The sequence below is a fragment of the Acipenser ruthenus genome, unplaced genomic scaffold (assembly GCF_902713425.1).
Source record: "Acipenser ruthenus unplaced genomic scaffold, fAciRut3.2 maternal haplotype, whole genome shotgun sequence".
Classification (NCBI taxonomy): Eukaryota; Metazoa; Chordata; class Actinopteri; order Acipenseriformes; family Acipenseridae; genus Acipenser; species Acipenser ruthenus.
This window is the reverse complement of record NW_026708517.1, coordinates 4381-19859: the sequence shown is the minus strand read 5'-3', so window position 1 is coordinate 19859 and position 15479 is coordinate 4381. Positions and strand designations below refer to the sequence as shown.

Sequence of the window (15479 nt, the reverse complement as noted above, 5' to 3'; positions counted from 1 at the left end):
CTTTACTTGCTCTTATCTGCCCCCTATTTTACTGCATTTAATCCTGTATTTTAGAGTACTGTAATCTGTCACAAGTGTTATTTAATCTGTAGTATTTTGTATTTAATCATATCCTGATGTAACTATCACTGACACTGTTATCTGCTCCGTTATTGAATCGGATTTTGTCACACTTGTACTTGCTTGAACCAAAGTCATTGTATTTATCTTGCTCTTAATTGTATTATTACTTGTACTGTGATTCTTGAAATGTATATATATATATATAATTTATTATTTTTTTATTTGAAAACTATATATTCTGGTAACACTTTTAAATAACGGCCGCAAGTTTCCTAATTAATTCCGACTGAATACGACAGGAACATTAATTAACACCTGAACATCTTCTGAAGCAATTTTTGTGTCAATATTTTCCAAATACTAACAAGCCTTGTACGAATTTAAAAAAAAAATAATTAAAAAATTAAAACCGTTCAACTGCGACATCTGGCGGCACGGCGTCGTTACTACAAGCGATCTTAAACTAATCAAAGGTAATTAAAGTCACGCTTCCATCACGTGTTGTACGCAGCCCCAGTGGCCTAATGGATAAGGCACTGGCCTCCTAAGCCAGGGATTGTGGGTTCGAGTCCCATCTGGGGTGGAACATTTTTAATTTTTTTTTTTGTATAATTTTATATTAAATTATTATTTTTTTAAAAATCAATTATTTATCTATTTTTGAGGTGGTTTTCTTTTTGGCTATGCAAGATAATTGTTAATAATAATAATAATAATAATAATAATAATAATAATAATGTATGATTGTATTACTGTAACGTTGTGATTTTAACACGATTTTTCTTTTATATCATCAGTGTTTATTTCAGAGTGAATTAATTACGTTTTAAGACTTGTTTACCATCTGTCTCCATGGCCACTAATGTTTATATATTAAATATTGCTTGAAAATTAACATCAGTGTCATTAATGTTATTATTCTGGCTGTAGTAGATCTATATGAATTGAAATGGTCTAATCAATAGATCTTAACATTCAATAATTAACATATTTAACATAATTAGCCTTGTACTCTAAGAGAGAAAAACAGGGCAGCAGTGTGGAGTAGTGGTCAGGGGCTCTGGACTCTTTACCGGAGGGTCGTGGGTTCAATCCCAGGTGGGGGACACTGCTGCTGTACCCTTGAGCAAGGTACTTTACCTAGATTGCTCCAGTGAAAACCCAACTGTATAAATGGGGAATTGTATGTAAAAAATAATGTGATATCTTGTAACAATTGTAAGTCGCCCTGGATAAGGGCGTCTGCTAAGAAATAAATAATAATAATAATTTTCTGACGTTCAAAATCTTCAATCTCTGCGTCACGCATACTCGCTTCTCATTGGTCAGTTTCTCTAGTTACGGCTGTGGAGCTCCAGGATCTGATCAAGATTTCGGATCAGTGGAGCTTGATCCTGATCTGCTACGTACAGGGGTGCCCAATCCTGGTCCTGGAGGGCCAGTTTTTGTTCAAACTGTACACTAAATTGATTAATTGGACCAATTAAGATTCTAATAAGGGCTTGATTGGTCCAATTCATTAATTTAGGGCGCAGTTGCAACAAAAGCCAGGAGGGCATCGGCCCCCCAGGACCAGGATTGGGCACCCCTGGCTTAGTACAGCGTCTTTTCATGACCCGGCTCCAGTGAACCCCGATCCGATCCTGATTTTTGATCCCTTTAGTACAAACCGGCCCCAGAAGTCGTGAGGGTGCGTTTTTTTTCTATGCGTGACGCAATCGCTAAGGGATTGTGGCGTCATAATCCCGGCGAGGCACTTGTCCAATCAGCGGTTCGGGGGTGGGGGAGGGGGCGTGGCCTGTCAGAAAAGTTCTACAAGAAAAAGTCGCTCCAGTTTCAGTTCACAATAATTCTCTAGATTTTACAGAGCGGTGACTGCTAAGATAAAATACATTAAAAAAAAACTCTGAATTATTTTTTTTAAAGAAATGTGTTTATTTTTTCTGTACTTACTATGCGGGACAGTATCCCTACTCCCTATAGAAGCGACACCACGCAAGGAAAACCAGATCCGTGACAAAGGTAAGTTTATATAGCTCAGGTCTCGTAGGGTATTAGAAGTGTGACTAAATACGCTTTAAAATCGCAGTGCTGTGGTTTTGTTTTATAAGCGAACGGTTAAAACGAAAAAGGAACTCGGCGTTTGAAGTCACGAGTTCTCCCGCTGGCGCTTCTCGTCTAAAACTTGCGGTTCAGCCCTTGAGATAAACAGGGGGACACGGAAAGCACCGTCGGACTTAGACCCTTCTCCCAAAGAGCCAGCCAAAAATCACAGCCATATCCCTTAGCTTAACACAGTAAACGCACAGCAAAGTGTAATGAAACACAGAGAGGTCTGGTAAAGCATAGAAGCATTGTAAAGCACAGAGAGGTCTGGTAAAGCATAGGGAAGCATTGTAAAGCACAGAGAGGTCTGGTAAAGCATAGGGAAGCATTGTAAAGGACAGAGAGGTGTGGTAAAGCATAGGGAAGCATTGTAAAGCACAGAGAGGTCTGGTAAAGCACAGGGAAGCATTGTAAAGCACAGAGAGGTCTGGTAAAGCATAGAAGCATTGTAAAGCACAGAGAGGTCTGGTAAAGCATAGGGAAGCATTGTAAAGCACAGAGAGGTCTGGTAAAGCATAGGGAAGCATTGTAAAACACGGAGAGGTCTGGTAAAGCATAGGGAAGCATTGTAAAGCACGGAGAGGTCTGGTAAAGCATAGGGAAGCATTGTAAAGCACAGAGAGGTCTGGTAAAGCATAGGGAAGCATTGTAAAGCACAGAGAGGTCTGGTAAAGCATAGGGAAGCATTGTAAAGCACAGAGAGGTCTGGTAAAGCATAGGGAAGCATTGTAAAGCACAGAGAGGTCTGGTAAAGCATAGGGAAGCATTGTAAAGCACAGAGAGGTCTGGTAAAGCATAGGGAAGCATTGTAAAGCACAGAGAGGTCTGGTAAAGCATAGGGATGCATTGTAAAGCACAGAGAGGTCTGGTAAAGCATAGGGAAGCATTGTGAAGCACAGAGAGGTCTGGTAAAGCATAGGGAAGCATTGTAAAGCACAGAGAGGTCTGGTAAAGCATAGGGAAGCATTGTGAAGCACAGAGAGGTCTGGTAAAGCACAGGGAAGCATTGTAAAGCACAGAGAGGTCTGGTAAAGCATAGGGAAGCATTGTAAAGCACAGAGAGGTCTGGTAAAGCATAGGGAAGCATTGTAAAGCACAGAGAGGTCTGGTAAAGCATAGGGAAGCATTGTAAAGCACAGAGAGGGCTGGTAAAGCATAGGGAAGCATTGTAAAGCACAGAGAGGTCTGGTAAAGCATAGGGAAGCATTGTAAAGCACAGAGAGGTGTAGTAAAGCATAGGGAAGCATTGTAAAGCACAGAGAGGTCTGGTAAAGCATAGGGAAGCATTGTAAAGCACAGAGAGGTGTAGTAAAGCATAGGGAAGCATTGTAAAGCACAGAGAGGTCTGGTAAAACATAGGGAAGCATTGTAAAGCACAGAGAGGTCTGGTAAAGCATAGGGAAGCATTGTAAAGCACAGAGAGGTGTGGTAAAGCATAGGGAAGCATTGTAAAGCACAGAGAGGTCTGGTAAAACATAGGGAAGCATTGTAAAGCACAGAGAGGTCTGGTAAAGCACAGGGAAGCATTGTAAAGCACAGAGAGGTCTGGTAAAGCATAGGGAAGCATTGTAAAGCACAGAGAGGTCTGGTAAAGCATAGGGAAGCATTGTAAAGCACAGAGAGGTCTGGTAAAGCATAGGGAAGCATTGTAAAGCACAGAGAGGTCTGGTAAAGCATAGGGAAGCATTGTAAAGCACAGAGAGGTGTGGTAAAGCATAGGGAAGCATTGTAAAGCACAGAGAGGTCTGGTAAAGCATAGGGAAGCATTGTAAAGCACAGAGAGGTCTGGTAAAGCATAGGGAAGCATTGTAAAGCACAGAGAGGTCTGGTAAAGCATAGGGAAGCATTGTAAAGCACAGAGAGGTCTGGTAAAGCATAGGGAAGCATTGTAAAGCACAGAGAGGTCTGGTAAAGCATAGGGAAGCATTGTAAAGCACAGAGAGGTCTGGTAAAGCATAGGGAAGCATTGTAAAGCACAGAGAGGTCTGGTAAAGCATAGGGAAGCATTGTAAAGCACAGAGAGGTCTAGTAAAGCATAGGGAAGCATTGTAAAGCACAGAGAGGTCTGGTAAAGCATAGGGAAGCATTGTAAAGCACAGAGAGGTCTGCTAAAGCATAGGGAAGCACTGTAAAGCACAGAGGGGTCTGGTAAAGCATAGGGAAGCATTGTAAAGCACAGAGAGGTGTGGTAAAGCATAGGGAAGCATTGTAAAGCACAGAGAGGTCTGGTAAAGCATAGGGAAGCATTGTAAAGCACAGAGAGGTATGGTAAAGCATAGGGAAGCATTGTAAAGCACAGAGAGGTCTGCTAAAGCATAGGGAAGCACTGTAAAGCACAGAGGGGTCTGGTAAAGCATAGGGAAGCATTGTAAAGCACAGAGAGGTGTGGTAAAGCATAGGGAAGCATTGTAAAGCACAGAGAGGTCTGGTAAAGCATAGGGAAGCATTGTAAAGCACAGAGAGGTATGGTAAAGCATAGGGAAGCATTGTAAAGCACAGAGAGGTCTGGTAAAGCATAGGGAAGCATTGTAAAGCACAGAGAGGTCTGGTAAAGCATAGGGAAGCATTGTAAAGCACAGAGAGGTCTGGTCAAGCATAGGGAAGCATTGTAAAGCACAGAGAGGTCTGGTAAAGCATAGGGAAGCATTGTAAAGCACAGAGAGGTATGGTAAAGCATAGGGAAGCATTGTAAAGCACAGAGAGGTCTGGTAAAGCATAGGGAAGCATTGTAAAGCGCAGAGAGGTCTGGTAAAGCATAGGGAAGCATTGTAAAGCACAGAGAGGTCTGGTAAAGCATAGGGAAGCATTGTAAAGCACAGAGAGGTCTGGTAAAGCATAGGGAAGCATTGTAAAGCACAGAGAGGTCTGGTAAAGCATAGGGAAGCATTGTAAAGCACAGAGAGGTCTGGTAAAGCATAGGGAAGCATTGTAAAGCACAGAGAGGTCTGGTAAAGCATAGGGAAGCATTGTAAAGCACAGAGAGGTCTGGTAAAGCATAGGGAAGCATTGTAAAGCACAGAGAGGTCTAGTAAAGCATAGGGAAGCATTGTAAAGCACAGAGAGGTCTGGTAAAGCATAGGGAAGCATTGTAAAGCACAGAGAGGTCTGCTAAAGCATAGGGAAGCACTGTAAAGCACAGAGGGGTCTGGTAAAGCATAGGGAAGCATTGTAAAGCACAGAGAGGTGTGGTAAAGCATAGGGAAGCATTGTAAAGCACAGAGAGGTCTGGTAAAGCATAGGGAAGCATTGTAAAGCACAGAGAGGTATGGTAAAGCATAGGGAAGCATTGTAAAGCACAGAGAGGTCTGCTAAAGCATAGGGAAGCACTGTAAAGCACAGAGGGGTCTGGTAAAGCATAGGGAAGCATTGTAAAGCACAGAGAGGTGTGGTAAAGCATAGGGAAGCATTGTAAAGCACAGAGAGGTCTGGTAAAGCATAGGGAAGCATTGTAAAGCACAGAGAGGTATGGTAAAGCATAGGGAAGCATTGTAAAGCACAGAGAGGTCTGGTAAAGCATAGGGAAGCATTGTAAAGCACAGAGAGGTCTGGTAAAGCATAGGGAAGCATTGTAAAGCACAGAGAGGTCTGGTCAAGCATAGGGAAGCATTGTAAAGCACAGAGAGGTCTGGTAAAGCATAGGGAAGCATTGTAAAGCACAGAGAGGTATGGTAAAGCATAGGGAAGCATTGTAAAGCACAGAGAGGTCTGGTAAAGCATAGGGAAGCATTGTAAAGCACAGAGAGGTGTGGTAAAGCATAGGGAAGCATTGTAAAGCACAGAGAGGTCTGGTAAAGCATAGGGAAGCATTGTAAAGCACAGAGTGGTCTGGTAAAGCATAGGGAAGCATTGTAAAGCACAGAGAGGTCTGGTAAAGCATAGGGAAGCATTGAAATGTATTATGTTGAGTACCGCTCTTTCTCTCTCTCTCTCTCTCTCGCTCCCTCCCTTCTCGCGCAGGTGTCGCCATGGCGACGGTGTACTGGGAGCGCTCGGAGAAGGCGGTGGTTTTGAGAGAAGGCGTCATGTTGAAAGACGGAGACGCGTACGGTTTTTATAACGACTCTCTGTACCAGAGCGGCTGGGGGGTGCTGGAGCTGAGAGCGGGGTACGGAGCGACGAGGGACCCCGATACCGTCATGTACCTCGCGGGGTACCTGGAGGGATATCTCACAGCACGGTGAGAGAAAATGAGGAAGCGCCAAGTCTCTCTCAGCGTCTTCAGTGTAAATTCAATGGCAAACGTTTCCACTAGAAGTCTCTCTCAGCGTCTTCAGTGTAAATTCAATGGCAAACGTTTCCACTAGAAGTCTCTCATTTAGGGTTTTCCTGTTGATTTTTCAGGCAGATGGGGGATCATTACAGGAACATGTACCCCCAGCTCATAACGGACCCCACTGTCGCCTCAAAAGTCAAAGACTTTCTCCAGTAAGTATACATGACAACAGAGGCAGTATGTTGTCTGTCCACCAGGGGGCAGAATTTGCTTCAACTGTTGTATTATAGTTAATAACTAATGTTCTACCCCCTCTTCTCTCTCTCTCACTCTCTCACTCTCACTCTCTCCTCTCCTCTCCTCTCTCTCCTCTCTCCTCTCTCTCCTCTCCTCTCTCCTCTCCTCTCTCTCCTCCCCTCTCCATCCTCTCTCTCTCTCCTCCTCCTCTCTCTCCTCTCTCTCCTCTCACCTCTCTCCTCTCTCTCTCCTCTTCTCTCTCTCCCCTCTCTCCTCTCTCTCCTGACAGGAAGCAGTTCTCCTGGGCTCGTGACGAGGTGCACAGGATGGGAGGGGGGGATCCTCTTTGGCGTCACGTTGGGTACGTCCTGTCCCAGCTCGACGGGCTGCATGCAGGGGCGCTGGAGTGGGCAAAGAGGAGCCGGACTGAGGTGAGGTGAGGGAGCGGGAGAGGGAGAGGGAAGGAGGGGAGGAAGGGCGAGAGATGGGAGGGATGGGTTTGAATGCTATTAACATTTATTTTCTCTCTCTCTACCCCTCCTCTCTCCTCCTCTCCCCTCTCTCCTCTCTCTCCCCTCTCTCCTCTCCTCTCTCCTCTCTCCTCTCTCCTCTCCTCTCTCTCCTCTCTCCCCTCTCTCCTCTCTCTTCTCTCTCCTCTCTTCTCTCTCCTCTCTCCTCTTCTCTCTCCTCTCCTCTCTCCTCTCCTCTCTCCTCTCTCCTCTCCTCTCTCCTCTCTGTCTCTCTCTCTCCTCTCTCCTCTCTCCTCTCCTCTCTCCTCTCTGTCTTCTCTCTCTCCTCTCTCCTCTCTCCTCTCCTCTCCTCTCCTCTCCCCTCCTCTCTTCTCTCCTCTCTCCTCTCTCCTCTCTTCTCTCTCCTCTCCTCTCTCCAGCCCCTGTCTCTGTTTGCAGTTCACTTTTTGAATGGTCTTGGTGATTTGCTGGATCTCATTCCCATGCTGTTTCCTGGCAACCACACTGACTGGCACTCCCTCAGCTGGGCCAAACAGAACCAGGACCGGACCAACATGGGGCACTGCTCCGCACTCATCCAAGGTGAGGGGGACCCCTGAACCCAAACCCCCAAACACTTGTAATACTGAACGCCTGGGATTTGCCATCGTAGTGCCACTGTCTGTGTGTGTGTCTGTCTGTCTGTCTGTCTGTCTGTGGTGTCTGTGTGTCTGTCGTGTGTGTCTGTCTGTGGTGTCTGTCTGTGTGTCTGTCTGCATTGCTATTGCAGTGCCAATGTCTAGCTGTCTGTACTTTATCTGACAGTCTCTCTCCTCTCCCCCTCCTCTCCTCTCTCCCCTCTCACCTCTCTCTCCCCTCTCTCCCCTCTCTCCTCTCCCCTCTCATCCCTCTCTCTCCCTCTCCCCTCTCCCCTCTCCCCTCTCCCCTCTCCCCTCTCCCCTCTCATCCCTCTCTCTCCTCTCTCTCCTCTCTCCTCTCTGTCTTCTCTCTCCCCTCCCCTCTCCTCTCTCTCCTCTCCCCTCCCCTCTCCATCCTCTCTCTCTCTCCTCCTCCTCTCTCTCCTCTCTCTCCTCTCACCTCTCTCCTCTCTCTCTCCTCTTCTCTCTCTCCCCTCTCTCCTCTCTCTCTCCTCTCTCTCCCCTCCCCTCTCCTCTCTCCTCTCCTCTCTCTCCTCTCCTCTCTCCCCTCCTCCCCTCTCGCCTCTCTCTCTCCCTCTCTCCCCTCCTCCCCTCTCTCCTCTCCTCTCTCTCAGGTGTTGCCCGGGTTCGAGAACGTCTTCATCTCCCACTCCAGCTGGTTCAGCTACGCGGCCACCATGAGAATCTTCAAGCACTGGGACTTCAAACTGGAGGACCAGCAAACAGCCACGGGCCTGGCAATCTTCAGCAGCTACCCGGGTACGAGCCTGCACTGCCCCCTAGTGCGCGACACAAGCACTGCGCTGCAATGGTTCTGTATTACACTGAGGGGGGCAACGTTAGCACAAGTATAGGGCAGCTACAATGGGGTGAGGCTGGTAGAATGGGACCACAGTGTGCTAACTATACCCTCAATGATCTTCAATGACAGACAGACAGACAGCGGCACTGCAATGGCTCTGTATTACACTGAGGGGCAATGGTAGCACAAGTATAGGGCAGCTACAATGGGGTGAGGCTGGTAGAATGGGACCACAGTGTGCTAACTATACCCTCAATGATCTTCAATGGCAGGCAGACAGACAAACAGAGAGATAGACAGACAGGCAGACAGAGAGATACAGACAGACAGAGAGGCAGACAGACAGAGAGACAGGCAGGCAGACAGCGAGACAGACAGACAGGCAGACAGCGGCGCTGCAATGGCTCTGTATTGCCATTAGCTTGCTTGTCGCTGTGTGCTTCCAGGCTTCCTCATGTCTCTGGACGATTTCTACCTGCTGGGCAGCGGTCTGGCGATGGTTCAGACCCACCAATGGGATCTATGACCGCTCCCTCTTCAAACTGTCACGCCCCAGTCTCTGCTGGCCTGGCAGCGGGTGCGAGTGTCCAACATGATGGCTCGCGACGGGAAGGAGTGGGCTAGCATCTTCTCCAACTACAATTCAGGTAGGAGAGGAGAGGAGAAGGTTTTGCATCACCCTGCAGAAGGAACTACAGCTCCCAGCATGCCTCTGCACCCGCGGCAATAGTGAGGCATGCTGGGAGCTGTAGTTCCTTATGCTGTGGTCTCGTATCACAAGCGATACAGACCTCTATTACGATACATCATGTACAGCTGTGGGCAAAAGTTTAGCAGCATCACCTCTATATAGAATGAACTCCCTCAGCTTCATAGAGTCCAGTGAAAGCTGCTGAATAATGTTCCCTTGTTAACATATGAATTCCACCCCCTCTATATAGAATGAACTCCCTCAGCTTCATAGAGTCCAATGAAAGCTGCTGAATAATGTTCCCTTGTTAACATATTGAATTCCACCCCCTCTATATAGAATGAACTCCCTCAGCTTCATAGAGTCCAGTGAAAGCTGCTGAATAATGTTCCCTTGTTAACATATTGAATTCCACCCCCTCTATATAGAATGAACTGATTCAGCTTCATAAGAGTCCAATGAAAGCTGCTGAATAATGTTCCCTTGTTAACATATTGAATTCCACCCCCTCTATATAGAATGAACTCCCTCAGCTTCATAGAGTCCAATGAAAGCTGCTGAATAATGTTCCCTTGTTAACATATTGAATTCCACCCCCTCTATATAGAATGAACTGATTCAGCTTCACAGAGTCCAATGAAAGCTGCTGAATAATGTTCCCTTGTTAACATATTGAATTCACCCCCTCTATATAGAATGAACTCCCTCAGCTTCATAGAGTCCAATGAAAGCTGCTGAATAATGTTCCCTTGTTAACATATTGAATTCCACCCCCTCTATATAGAATGAACTCCCTCAGCTTCATAGAGTCCAATGAAAGCTGCTGAATAATGTTCCCTTGTTAACATATTGAATTCCACCCCCTCTATATAGAATGAACTGATTCAGCTTCATAGAGTCCAATGAAAGCTGCTGAATAATGTTCCCTTGTTAACATATTGAATTCCACCCCCTCTATATAGAATGAACTCCCTCAGCTTCATAGAGTCCAATGAAAGCTGCTGAATAATGTTCCCTTGTTAACATATTGAATTCCACCCCCTCTGTATTTAGGTACTTACAATAACCAATACATGGTGGTGGATTTGAACAAGATTCACCTCCAGGAGGACATTGAGGAAGGAGCACTCTTCATTATAGAACAGATCCCAGGACTGGTGGAGTTCTCTGACCAGACCAGCGTCTTGAGGAGGGGTGAGAAAACAGCCTTAAACTGAGTCCAGCAGACCAGCTCTAGTTTAGGGCTGTAGTGCCTTCATCAGCGTGATTGAAACTAAACTGAGTCCAGCAGACCAGCTCTAGTTTGGGGCTCTAGTGCCTTCATCAGCGTGACTGAAACTAAACTGAGTCCAGCAGACCAGCTCTAGTTAGGGGCTCTAGTGCCTTCATCAGCGTGATTGAAACTAAACTGAGTCCAGCAGACCAGCTCTAGTTTGGGGCTCTAGTGCCTTCATCAGCGTGATTGAAACTAAACTGAGTCCAGCAGACCAGCTGTAGTTTGGGCTCTAGTACCTTCATCAGCGTGATTGAAACTAAATTGAGTTTCCCCCCTCTCTCACTCCCTCCCCCTCCTCCCTGCTCTCTCTCCCCCCTCTCGCTCTCTCCCTCTCCTCCCTCTCTCTCTCCTCTCTCTCCCCCTCCCTCTCCCCCTCTCTCTCTCTCTCCCTCTCCCTCCTCCCCCTCTCTCTCTTCCCCCTCTCTCTCTCCCCCTCTCCCCCTCTCTCTCTCTCTCTCTCTCTCCCTCTCCTCCTCCCCCTCTCTCTCTTCCCCCTCTCTCTCTCCCCTCTCCCCCCTCTCTCTCTCTCTCTCTCTCCCTCTCCCTCCTCCCCCTCTCTCTCTTCCCCCTCTCTCTCTCCCCCTCTCCCCCCCCTCTCTCTCTCTCTCTCTCTCTCTCTCTCCCTCTCCTCCCTCTCTCTCCCCTCCTCTCCCCCTCTCTCTCTCCCTCTCCCTCCTCCCCCTCTCTCTCTCTCTCCCCCTCCTCCCCCCTCTCTCTCTCTCTCTCTCCCTTCTCCCTCTCTCTCCTCTCTCTCTCTCTCCCTCTCCTCTCTCTCTCTCTCTCTCTCCCCCTCCCTCTCTCTCTCTCCTCCCTCTCTCTCTCTCTCTCTCTCTCTCCCCCTCTCTCCCTCCTCCCCCTCTCTCTCTCTCTCCCCTTCCCTCCCCCTCCCTCTCTCTCTCTCTCCCTCTCTCTCCAGGGTACTGGCCCTCCTATAACATCCCGTTTTCACAAGCAGATCTACGCTCGGAGCGGATACCCGGCTATGCGGGAGCACTTCGGGACGGAATATTCCTACGACCTCTGTCCTCGAGCCAAGATCTTCCGCCGGGATCAGGGTTCCGTGCGGGACCTGGCCTCCCTGCGGCGCATCATGAGATACAACGGTGAGCCGGTGTCGTCATCGCCTCCCCCTGCTGGCGGAGGGGAGGCAGTGCAGGCGCAGGTCACGCGTCACACGTTCCTCCATCTCTCTGTTTGAAGCGCTTCTCCCATCGTCAGGAAACTGGCTCTTAACATTATTCAGCTCAAGATCTTGAGAATCTCAGAATCTGGGGTGGAGGGGGTCTCTGAATCTCAGATTCCGGGGTAGAGGGGGTCTCTGAATCTCAGATTCCGGGGTAGAGGGGGTCTCTGAATCTCAGATTCCGGGGTAGAGGGGGTCTCTGAATCTCAGATTCCGGGGTAGAGGGGGTCTCTGAATCTCAGATTCTGGGGTAGAGGGGGTCTCTGAATCTCAGATTCTGGGGTAGAGGGGGTCTCTGAATCTCAGATTCTGGGGTAGAGGGGGTCTCTGAATCTCAGATTCTGGGGTAGAGGGGGTCTCTGAATCTCAGATTCTGGGGTGGAGGGGGTCTCTGAATCTCAGATTCTGGGGTAGAGGGGGTCTCTGAATCTCAGATTCTGGGTAGAGGGGGTCTCTGAATCTCAGATTCTGGGTAGAGGGGGTCTCTGAATCTCAGATTCTGGGGTAGCGGGGGTCTCTGAATCTCAGATTCTGGGTAGAGGGGGTCTCTGAATCTCAGATTCTGGGTAGAGGGGGTCTCTGAATCTCAGATTCTGGGGTAGAGGGGGTCTCTGAATCTGAAGGGGATATGTTATCGCAGGGGATATGTTACTATTATTATTAGCAGTAGTAAGTATGTGTTGTGTCTCTTGTCATTACTGCCCCCTGCTGGTGGAGGGGAGGCAGTGCAGGCGCAGGTCACACGTCACACGTTCCTCCATCTCTCTGTTTGAAGCGCTTCTCCCATTGTCAGGAAACTGGTTCTTAACATTATTCTGCTCAAGATCTTGAAGAGCAGATTCTGGGGATACAGGGGGGTCTGTCTGTCTGTCTGTCTGTCTGTCTCTCTCTCTCTCTGTCTGTCTGTTTGTCTGTCTCTCTCTGTCTGTCTGTCTGTCTCTCTGTCTGTCTGTTTGTCTGTCTCTGTCTGTCTGTCTGTCTGTACCTCCGTCCCGTCTTGCAACACCCTAGAACTTAAGATTTAGACAGAATTGAAAAAAAGTCTATAATCGCAGTCCAGTCGTATTTCATGTGAGATTTCTGAAATGTCACATTTTTTTTTTCAATGTCAGTTTTTCTGTTCAGTATCTGGAAAACTACAAAGCGCTGGGTGTGGAATTCAATATGTTAACAAGGGAACATTATTCAGCAGCTTTCATTGGACTCTATGAAGCTGAGGGAGTTCATTCTATATAGAGGGGGTGGAATTCAATATGTTAACAAGGGAACATTATTCAGCAGCTTTCATTGGACTCTATGAAGCTGAGGGAGTTCATTCTATATAGAGGGGGTGGAATTCAATATGTTAACAAGGGAACATTATTCAGCAGCTTTCATTGGACTCTATGAAGCTGAGGAGGTTAATTCTATATCTCAGATTCTGGGTAGAGGGGGTCTCTGAATCTCAGATTCTGGCTGTATTTCTGTCTGTCTCTCTGTCTGACTGTCTCTCTGTCTGTCTGTTTGTCTGTCTGTACCTCCGTCCCGTCTTGCAACACCCTAGAACTTAAGATTTAGACAGAATTGAAAATTCTGAAGCTGAATCAGTTCATTCTATATAGAGGGTGATGCTGCTAAACCTTTGTCCACAGCTGTACATGATGTATCGTAATAGAGGTCTGTATCGCTTGTGATACGAGACCACAGCATAAAGAACTACAGCTCCCAGCATGCCTCACCATTGCCGCGGGTGCAGAGGCATGCTGGGAGCTGTAGTTCTGTATTGTAATAGAGGTTTGTATTGGAGCAGAAGACCACAGCACAAAGAACTACAGCTCCCAGCATGCCTCACCATTGCCGCGGGTGCAGAGGCATGCTGGGAGCTGTAGTTCCTCCATGCTAATCCTTGACCTGTGGGTCTGTGTTGCCAGAGTACCAGACAGACCCATATTCGGAGGGGAATGCTTGTAAAACAATCTGCTGCAGAGGAGACTTGAAGAAGGACCAGCCCGTTCCTGGTGGATGCTACGACACCAAGGCAAGAAAAGAACCCACCGGATCAGAACTTCACTGTACTTCATCATCATTATTATTATTATTATTATTATTATTAATTTCTTAGCAGACGCCCTTATCCAGGGCGACTTACAATTGTTACAAGAGATCACATTATTTTTACATACAATTCCCCATTTATACAGTTGGGTTTTTACTGGAGCAATCTAGGTAAAGTACCTTGCTCAAGGGTACAGCAGCAGTGTCCCCCCCACCTGGGATTGAACCCACGACCCTCCGGTCAAGAGTCCAGAGCCCCTGACCGCTACTCCACACCCTGTTAACACGGGCCAGACCTGAGGTTAGAGCCAGACCCGGGTTCAAATTTCAATTTGAAATTGTGTCGTTCGTATTTAGTTGTTAATTCATATTGGAGGCTGTGTGGTCCAGTGGTTAAAGAAAAGGGCTTGTAACAAGGAGGTCCCCGGTTCCCACCTCAGCCACTGACTCATTGTGTGACCCTGAACAAGTCACTTCACCTCCTTGTGCTCCGTCTTTCGGGTGAGACGTAATTGTAAGTGACTCTGCAGCTGATGCATAGTTCACACACCCTAGTCTCTGTAAGTTGCCTTGGATAAAGGCGTCTGATAAATAAACTAATAATAATAATAATAATAATAATAATAATAATAATATGTTTTACCATATATATATATATATAATGTGTTAAAATAATGTAATTGTATGTAAGAATAATGTGATATCTTGTAATGATTGTAAGTGTCCCTGGATAAGGGCGTCTGCTAAGAAATAAATATATAGGTCCATTTAAAAAAAGGAAATGGACTAATCAAAACATAACCCAGTCCTGTTTAAATAATTAATTAATTAATTAAATAATAATAATAATAATAATAATAATAATAATAATAATAATAATTGTTCCAGTTTCACACAGTAGGACTCATGATGTGTTTTTCTTTTTTGTTTTTTTTTTCAAGGTGACAGATTTCAAGTTGGCCCAGAAGTTCATCTCTGAGGCGGTGAACGGTCCGACGGTCCAGGGCGGCCTGCCTGCGTTCAGCTGGAGAGAATTCAGCCAGACGAGACACGCGGGGCTCCCAGAGTCCTACAACTTCTCCTTCCTCACCATGCAGCCTGTGCTGTTCGAACCCTAGACCAGCCCTGCCAGGGAGAGGCATCCCACTGCTCAGAGCGGCTTCAGACCAGGAGCTTCAAATCCCAGGGCAGCCACCGACTCGCTGTGTGTGTGTGTGTGTGTGAGAGAGAGAGAGAGAGAGAGAGAGAGAGAGAGAGAGAGAGAGAGAGAGAGAGAGGAGAGGGGGAAGAGGGAGAGGATGAGAGAGGGGGAGGGAGAGAGAGAGGGAGGAGAGAGGGAGGGAGGAGAGAGAGGGGCTGTGTGTGTGTGTGTGTGAGAGAGAGGAGGGGAGAGAGGGAGAGGACGAGAGGGAGGGAGGGAGGAGAGAGAGGGGTGGGGAGAGAGAGAGGGAGGGAGGAGAGAGAGGGGCTGTGTGTGTGTCTGTCTCTGTGTGTGTGAGAGAGAGAGAGGGAGAGTTGGAGAGGGGGAAGAGGGATAGGAGGGGGAGAGAGGGAGAGGACGAGAGGGAGAGATAGAGGAGGAGGGAGAGAAAGAGAGAGGGAGGGGGAGAGGGAGGGAGAGAGAGAGGATGAGGGAGAGAGAGGGGGAGGGAGAGAGAGTGGGGCTGTGTGTGTGTGTGCGTGTGTGTGTGTGTGTGACCCTGAGCGAGTCGCTTCACCTCCTTGTGCTCCGTCCTTTGGATGAGACGTCAAACAAACGAGCTCCT

General features: G+C 47.5%; 1 non-coding gene and 1 pseudogene across 1 annotated transcript; both read left to right on the top strand.

Moving 5' to 3' along the window:
* The first annotated feature begins 573 nt into the window (after positions 1-573).
* Positions 574-646, top strand: trnar-ccu (transfer RNA arginine (anticodon CCU)). The gene has a single exon. It is a non-coding gene; the product is annotated as a tRNA-Arg (tRNA).
* A 1207-nt stretch (positions 647-1853) lies between these two features.
* Positions 1854-14984, top strand: LOC131733795 (phospholipase B-like 1; annotated as a pseudogene).
* Positions 14985-15479: the final 495 nt, after the last annotated feature.